The 9,537-nt window shown below is 39.6% G+C and overlaps 1 long non-coding RNA gene across 1 annotated transcript; it reads left to right on the plus strand.

The window, feature by feature from the left end:
• Window positions 1–324: 324 nt before the first annotated feature.
• On the plus strand, window positions 325–998 carry LOC121040442 (uncharacterized). The gene is made up of 2 exons (XR_005795295.1): window positions 325–580; window positions 738–998. It is a non-coding gene; the product is annotated as an uncharacterized LOC121040442 (long non-coding RNA).
• The last annotated feature ends 8,539 nt before the right edge of the window (window positions 999–9,537 follow it).

Below are 9,537 nucleotides of genomic sequence, written 5' to 3' on the forward strand. Positions count from 1 at the left end.
TGTTGGCATCGGAGAAATAGACATAGCAGAATTCGAGGCAAATGTGTAAGCATATACATACATACAAACATACACTTTTGTTTTTGAAAGAGTTGGTTGCATTTAAAGTCTCCCACAAAGTAGTGAGAAGTATAGGTGTATCTTGGGAGACTTAGCCTGTTCTATTTCCAGGGAATCAAGATACAACACCCAGGTGATAGAGCACAAAAACTGGAGACATGCACCCTTCTCGCTCATGTGTCATCACTGATGAAATCCTCTTGGAATGTCCAGAATGTAGATTCATTGATGAGGAAATAGAGATGTATATTTGATGTAATAAAGGGTGTGCCAGCTTTCACTATTGTTCAGTTTACCCTTTAACTGCAAACTGGACCAGCCAAGAGCAGTCAAATATTTGAACAGACATGCACCTTGAAAGAGGGCCAGGACCGAATGTCAGAAAAATTGGCCCTCCCCGCTAAAGAACAAATGTGATTGAGGATATAGAGAAAATACTTCGGAATAAATATAGTTATGTCCTCAGGGAGATTAAAAAGCCATCTGCTATGAAATGGAACCATAGTTCTGGAACTTAAAAGTAAGATAATTAGACCCCAAATATTTCCATATTCTAATCCTCAGAACCTGTGAGTGTGAACTGTTATGGCAAAAGGGACTTTGCAGATGCGATTAAGTTACAGATCTTGAGATGGGGAAGATAATTCTGGATTATTCAGGTACTGTTGTATTTACAGAGATCCTTATGAGAGAGACACAAGACTGTCAGAGACAAAGGACAAAGTGATGTGTCAACAGAAGCAGAGATTAGAGTAATGTAGCCAGGAGCCACGGAATGCCTGCAGCCTCCGGGACCTGGAAGAGGCAAGGAGCAGATTCCCTGGAAGTCTCCAGAAGGAACCAGCCCCACGGACACCTTGATTCTGGTACTTTAAGAATCACTTTGGACTTCTGACATACAGAACTGTAAAAGAATAAATGTTGTTTCAAGCCACTAAGTTTTGGTAGTTTGTTACAGCAGTAATAAGAGAGTAGTACCTATGGCAAAGAGGAATTAAGGTTACAGATGAAAATCAAAACTGCTCATCAGCTGGCCCTACACATCTGAAAATCATGAAAATAATTCACACATTAACAGATTAAAAATAAAAAATCATATGATCACCTCAAAAAAAAAAAAAAAAGAAAGAAAATCATTGCGAAATTCAATATCCATTCCTGAATTTAAAAACAAAACAAAACAAAACAAAACCTCCGCAAACTAGGAATAAAAAGTAAGTTTCTTAACCTGATAACAAGTATCTATGGAAAACCTACAAGGAACATTTAATAGTGAAAGACTAGGGGGCATGTGGGTGGCTCAATCGGTTAAGTGTTCGACTTCAGCTCAGGTCATAATCTCACAGTTCGTGAGTTTGAGCCCCGCATCGGGCTCTCTACTTCAGCACAGAGCCCGCTTCAGATCCTCTGTCTCCCTCTCTCTTTGTCACTTCCCCACTCACACTCTCTCTGTCAAAAATAAATAAATAAAGTTTAAAAAAATTGTGAAAGACTAAATGATTTTCCCCTAAAATCCCCTAAAAATGACTTGTCCCCTAAAACAAGACAAAGCTGTCCATGCTCAGCACTGCTTAACATTGTACTGAAAATTCTAGCCAGTATAAGGTAAATAAAAGAAATCCCAGTCAGAGAGACAGACATAAAACTCCCTGAATTCACAAATAACATTATCATTTACATTTTAAAAAATCACATGCACTACACAAAACTACCACCACAAATATGTGAATTTAGCAACGTTGCATGATATAACATCAGTACACAAAATCAACTCTATTCCTATATACCAGCAGTGAACAATCAAAAAATAAAATGACAGAAACAATACTATTTTCAAGGGCATCCCTCAAAAATATAAAGCACACAGGTATAAAACCAGCAAAGGGTGTTCAAGACAGGCACTTGGAAAATTAAAAAACCTTGCAAAAAGAGTATGAAGAGGACCTAAATAAATGAAGAGATGTGTCATAAATTGAAAAACCTATTAACTTAAAATGATGTTTTTCTCCAAATTGATCTATAAATGCAACACAATACCAATAAAAAAAAAAACCCTCCCAATTATTTTGTAGCTGATTCCAACATGCATATAGAAATACAATGAACCAAAAATGGCCAAACCAGTTTGAAAAAGAAATCTGAAGGCTGTACACTATCTGATATCAAGATTTATTATAAGTCTACAGATATCAAGACAGCGTGGTACTGGTGTAAAGATAGACAAATAGATCAGTGAATCAGTCCAGATTTCCTACAAGTAGATCTACACTTGCGTCGTCAACTGATTTTCAACAAAAGTGCAAAAACAGTTCAGTGGACAAAGTACAGTGTTCTCAACAAATGGTACAAGAACAATTATCTATCAATATATTTAAGAGCTTCCATTTATACTTTGCACATACACAAAATTAACTCTAAAAGAATGATAGAACTAAATGTAAAATCTAAAAAAATAAACTCAGGATATTTGTTAGAACAATAAAAAGGCAAATGACTGACTGGAAATAAAGATTAGCAAATTACAGGGCGCCTGGGTGGCTCAGTCGGTTAAATGTCTGACTTTGGCTCAAGTTATGATCTTGCATTTGTGGGTTTGAGCCCCATGGTGGGCTCTGTGCTGACAGCTCAGAGCCTGGAGCCTGCTTTGGATTCTGATTCTCCCTTGTTTTCTGCCCCTCCCCCACTCACGCTGTCTCTCTCTCTCTCTCTCAAAACCAAATAAACATTAAAAAATTTAAATATTTAAAAAAGATTAGCAACTTACATATTCAATACCTGGACATTTACCGATATAAATGAAAGTATATGTCCATAGGAAGACTTGCACACTAATGATCGTAACAGTGTTACATATAATCATCTCAAACTGAGAACTACCCAAATATCCATCAAGAGGGGAGTGGATAAACAAATTATTTACCTACACAAATGGCTACTATTCAATAATAAGGATTGAACTATGGATATGTTCAACATTGATGCATTTCAAAATAATGAGGCTGAGTTTTTAAAAAGCCAGACAAAATGGGGTACATACCATCGACTTCATTTATATAAACTGCTAAAGAATGCCAACTAATGTATTGTGACAGAAAGAAGATAGATCTGTGGTTGCCTGGGGTAAAGAGGTTTGGGAAGGGGGGATTACCAAGGATATTAATAAACTTTTGGAGATGATCTATATGTTCATTTTCTTGATTACCATGATGGTTTCATGGGAATACACATAAGTCAAACTTATCAAAATGTACACTTCAATTACATTCATTTTATCATATGTCAATTACACTGCATTAAAGATGATTAAATAAAAAATTTTCTAAAAAATGACAGTAATGAATTATAACTTATTGAATAAAATTTTTAATCATTTAGAAAGTCAGTTCTACGTTCATGCTCTGTCTCTCTCTGTCCCCAAAAAATAAATAAATGTTAAAAAAAAAAAAAGTCAGTTCTAAAGGGATAGTAAATCCAAATGTGAAAGATAAAAAAAATCAATCTAAAAGAAAATATATGAGGTATATTCATGACATTGGGATAAGCAACGTTTTGTTAAAGTAGATACATGTCCATCAATAAATGAATGGATAAAGAAGACATGGTATATATACAATGGAATATTATACACCCATAAAGAAGAACGAAATCTTGCCATTTGTGGCAATATGGAGGGACCTAGAAGGTATTATGGTAAGTGAAATAAATCAGAGAAAGACAAATACTGTATGATCTCACTTTTATGTGCAATCTAAAGAACAGAATCATTGAATCCACAAGCAAACAAACAAAAACAGAAACAGACTCAAACACAGAAAACAAAATGGGGGCTGCCAGAGAAGATGGGAGCAGGGGAATAGGTAAAATAGATGATGGGAATTAAGAGGTACAAACTTCAAGTTATCAAATAAATAAGTGGATGCAAAGCACAATCTAGGGAATATAGTTGATAACATCGTAGTAACTTGGGATGGTGACCAATAGTAACTATACTTAGCATGGCAAGCATTTCATAATGTATATAATTGTCAAATCACTATGTCGTACACCTAAAACTAATAAAATATTATAGGTCATCTATACTTCATTTAAAAAATAAATACATAAAGTAGGTACAAAGAAACTAACTGGAAACATTTGGATAATCTAGTTAAGTTAAAATTAAATTTTGTTAGTTAAAAGACAATATTAAAAAAAGTAAAAAATGCACACAGTGAGGACAGATAAATACATGATAGATCGATAGATGATAGATAGATAGATAGATAGATAGATGATAGATAGATAGACCCAAATAAAGAACTTTTATCTATAGCCTTAAAGTAAGTTTAATCACCTAAATGTGACATCTAAGGCTTTCCTGACCTGGATCCTATCTACCTCTTTGTCCTCACTTCTATTACCCTCTGGTTGGCACATAAAACTCGTCTCCTGAGCAATTTACTATCTTCTCCATATGCTAGGCTACTTCAGTCTCTGCCCCTTCTCATGTGCAGTTCCTTCTGCCTAAAATAGCTTTACTTCCCTAATTTGTGAGTATCCTTGCGGACACCTCTTTCAGGAAGCTCTCACTGACCCCAGCACAGAATTAGGCACCTACCCTCAGGTTTCTGACATCACCCTAGGCACTTCCTTTCAGTGCAGCACCACTCTTTATCACAATGGTCTGCTTAATTGCTCAATATACCTTATTAAATTGGGAGCCTGAGTGGCAGGAACTATGCAGCTTATCTTTGCATTCGTGGTCCCGGAGATAGTAGTTGCTAAATGAATGTTTATTGAAGGAATGAAGGAAAGGAAGAGAAAGGATACATCAGCTCTAATCTTACAAACATAAATCTCAAAACACGTGAAGAAAGCATTCCTGTCCCACAAGATAAAGCAACATCTGGCAGGCAACTGCAGTCCCCCTCTGTTGAGTAGCTTCTGGGAAATCAGAAATGCATGTAATAAAAGGTTTGGGCTTTTTTTCTTCCATAGGGTGTTCAGTGAGCCCCATGGAGAGCCAGGGGAGGAGTCAGGACAGTAGCCAAGCAGAACCTGGTTATAGATCAGCTGTCAGATTGCAAAAGAAGTCTTTCTCATGCTGGACAGATTGCTTGCTGAGGATCATTAACCATTTAGGACACATGACATTTTTTTCCCCCATTGAAATTGCTTTCCAACCTAGCAATATGAAAATGAAACCCCATCATGACAAAATCATCTTTCATTCATTATCAGAATCTCATCCTTCAAATGCGATTAGGGAGAACTTGAGGTCATCTCCCACTTCTTGAGGTCGACCAGGAGGAGTACAGTGGCAATTCTGAGAGGGGTTGAAGGTTTGGCTTGGAAGAGGTGGTCTCTTTCTACTTCTACATATCGAGCTCCTACTATGTGCAAGACACTGTACATAATTTCTTCTTAAGATGATGATATAGTCACTTCATAATGAGAAAGATGAGTCTCCAAGGGTGAAAGTAAATGCCACAAATTTACAGGCAGTGTCAGAGACAGGCTCTGACATCAACTCATTAATTTATTCATCCAATAAATATATAATTATTGACTGCCTCATGTGAGTTCTATCCCAGGGATAGAGCAGAGAGGAAAATATCACAAGCCACAGGGTCACACAACCTCCAGCCCCCCCCCCCCCCAAGATAGACTATAAAGCATTAATTACCATAAATTAGGATACCAGGAACTGTACCGTGGCAACATAGAACCAGGGAAGCTGGTCTGTGGATTGAGGGCTGGCTTCCAGGAAGAAGTGACATTTAAGCCAAGATCTGTAAGTCCAAGTCAGGGTTAGACCCACGAGAGTTTGGGAAGGGCTTTTTTGCAGGTGGAAAAAGATTGAACTAAATGTCCCAGGATTGCGGAAGATCCTGAGTTGCTAGAGTAACTGAAGCTTTAAGTGAGCAGGCATCAGGGAAAAAGAGGGTTCTGGGAGAATCCACAACACTCAGGTAGATCTAGGACCTTCGAAGCCAGTGGGCACAGCTGGACATCATCCTAACCGCAAGAGGGGGCCAGTTGGAATCCAGAGGGCAGCCCAGATAATAAGTAACTAAGGACTGTGTCCTCCTTGCCACTTTTCTAAGCAGCATACAGGCGCTAACACTTTAGTTGCAGTAGCATAAGCCCCGACACTGGCCTTTGGTAATGGCAGAGCCCGGACCTGAGCTTTGATTGGCAAGGTATCGGCTTCAAAGGGGGGGGCTACCTTCGCAAACACATTGCCAGTTGCTCTAGGTAAGGAGCCCACCCCCCACCTGTCTTCTTTGTTTTAGAGATTTGATTTGATAACTGACCATTTGGGCCCCTCGTTTTTTCTCTTCCTGTGCTTCAAATTCCGTCCTTATGTTTTAAATTCACCAATAAAGAGAGTCAGCCTGAGAAACTCTAGGCGCCCAAGCTGGACCCCAATGAAAGCAAAACCCCAGGCCTATTCTCTCTCTCTCTCTCTCTCTCTCTCTCTCTCTCTCTCTTTCTCTCTCTATCTGTGAACTTGCTGTGTGGCCCAAAGTGTACCATATAAGTTCCAGGACTAGTAAGTAATGAACCTAATTTTCTCCCCCCATCTCCCTCAGGGTCACTGCAAAGACATCCCTCGGTCAGAAAACCACAGGGCTGGTCCCATCACAGCAGTGGTTATTGACAGGCTGAGACCAGCACAAAACAGTTGCCTTATGATTTATCAGCCAAAGCAGGACAAGTTTGAGAGTGAAAATAGTAATTAATAACTAGGCTGGGACACCAGCAAAATTGTTCTAAGCAAATCAGAATGTATGGTCACCCTACATCTAATCCCCAGAACAAGCTCATGAGGTAGGTACTATTATGTCCATTCTGTAGATGAGAAAACGGATAAGCAGGGGAGTTAAGTTACTTAATTAACCAAAGCCATACAAGGTCTGTCTAAGTGACATTTCAGATTTGCCTCCTTTGAAAGATTTTTCTTTCTTTTAAAAAATTTTTTTTCATGTTTATTTATTTTTGAGAGAGAAAGAGAAAGAGAGATTGAGACACAGAGAGTGAGTGGGAGAGGGGCAGCAAGAAAGGGAGACACAGGATCCAAAGCAGGCTCCAGCCTCTGAGCTGTCGGCACAGAGCCCAACCTGGGGCTCAAACCCATGAACCGTGAGATCATGACCTGACCTGAAGTCGGACACTTCACCGACTGAGCCACCCAGGCGCCCCGAAAGACTTCTTTCATGGGTGCAATCAAAACTGACTGGTTTTCTATCTTGTTCCAGGCACTTGGTATGCGACAGTGAGCCAGAGGGACAGTGTCTCCCTCTATGGAGCTTCACTCTAGTGTAATGGAGCTGATGGGATCACAGAACTCCAGGATCCAGAGGATAGACCAAGTAAATAAATCTGTGACATAAAGTCAAGCGGTGCTAATTGCTCAACAAGGGCATGAGACAGGGCAGTGGTTCTCAACCAGGACCGATTCTACTCCTGGAGACATTTGGCAATACCTACAGACATTTTTAGTTGTCACAGCGGAGGCGGGTGGTACCAGCTTCTAGTGAGTTGAGGGCAGGGGTGCTGGGAAACATACTGCAGGCACAGGACAGTCCTCCCCAATAAAGGATTATCTGGTTCCAAACAGTCATAGTGTTTGGGCTGAGAAACCCTAACACACACTCCTTCCTCCACAGACAGACACCCACACATAGTCACACCCCCACACCCCTACAGACACACCCACAAACACACACACTTCACTGCCACTGCCTACCCTCTTGCCCACCATTTTTTTTTTTTTTTAAATAAATCCTTCAAAGCTGCAGAATGTGAACTCTTCAGTTCGTAAAATCCAGTTTTATTGAAACCATCCAGATTTGGGCACTGCATAGATGCATGTTATGATTGAATAAACACACTAAGAGTAGATAAAAGCTGCAGTTTGGAAGATTAAATTGGTTTTATTAATTTAACCCATTACAGGAACTCTAAGCAATTTTCCACACTTCTAATAATTTCATTTAAAAGTTAAAGACTGCAGTTATTATAGGAAATGGGTGTCTAAATGGTAGGGTCTTAGGATTCTCTCAGGTGTTTCAGTTTGAAATTTGGAATAAAATTTTTTCCCTATAGAAATCCAAGAAGATATCAAGGCATTCTTGTTTATGGGAATAGGGAGCAAAATTATTTTGTTTCTTTCATAGTAAATAACAAGAACAACAATCCAACCTCTTTTAGTGTTCTCAAACCCAATTTCAATGTCAGAGACCCTCCCCCCACAACACTGAGCAATTCTCTGACACCAGCAGGGTGTTAAAGATTTCAACTCAATTCTGACGCTGTCTACCCGGGGACAGCACTGGATCCCACAGGATGAGGGCTCAGTCTCCATCTTAGACGCCAGTTGCAAGCCACCCGCTGGTACCTGAGGTTCTGACCCACTCGCTACAGATCCGGGGTTCCAACCACCTCCTCCTTAATTTGCTAGAGCAGCTCACAGAACTCAGGGAAACACTTACGTTTATTAGTTCATTAAAGGATATGATAAAGGATAGGAGTCAACAGCCAGATGAAGGGATGCATCGGGCAAGGTCTGGGGAAAGGGTGTGGTGCTTTCCATGCCCTCTCCAGGGACAACACTGTCCCCTCTCCCCTATGTGTTCACCAACCAGGGAGCTCCAGAACCTAGTCCTTTTGGATTTTTCTGGAGGGTTCCTTGCACAGTCAAGACTGACTCAGTCTCAGGCCTTTGGCTGATGAACCTCCAACCCCTCTCCTCTCCCCTGAGGTCCAGTGGGTGGGACTGTAAGTTCCAATCCTCCAATCACCTGGTTGGTTCTCCGGGCGGCCACTCCCACTCTCTGGTTACCTAATGGCTTTCCAAATGTTGCCTTAACATAACAAAAGATGCTTTTATGGCCCTTATCACCGGAAATTCCCAGGGTTTTAGGAGTGAGTCAGGAACATTGGACAAAGATCAAATACATATTAGAAAGATACATTAGAAATATATATTTGGTCATTCAGATAGACAAATATATATTTCTGACAAATCACAATGTCGTACAACCTTATTCCCACATCCTGAAAACTGAAGAGACCTCTTCAGAAAGAAAATGTTATACTTTATAGTATAAATATAACTTATTTATACATTTTGCAACTTTACAATAGCCCAAATAATATGGGAAAAATTTGCAACTTTACAATAGCCCAAATAATATGGGAAAAATCATAAAATACTGACAGAATTAAAAACTGAATGGTTATAAGCACTAGAGATAAGCCTGATCCTCCTCCCCCTGTGTTACTGTTAACACCCTCTCCTGAATCACTCCACAGTGTTGTCCTATAGGAATCCCCCCTGCCTGCACCCTTCCCACTCCATCTATTCCCCACAGATGAGGAATTATGTAAATTTCATACATTGCATAAAACTCACTTAATTGTTGTGCATACTATTTACTTCCAATCTTCTTTGCCAGCTAGAATGTAAGGTCAGAAGATCTTCGTTTTGCT

The sequence above is a fragment of the Herpailurus yagouaroundi genome, unplaced genomic scaffold, assembly GCF_014898765.1.
Source record: "Herpailurus yagouaroundi ecotype Mexico unplaced genomic scaffold, PumYag 182, whole genome shotgun sequence".
NCBI lineage: Eukaryota > Metazoa > Chordata > Mammalia > Carnivora > Felidae > Herpailurus > Herpailurus yagouaroundi.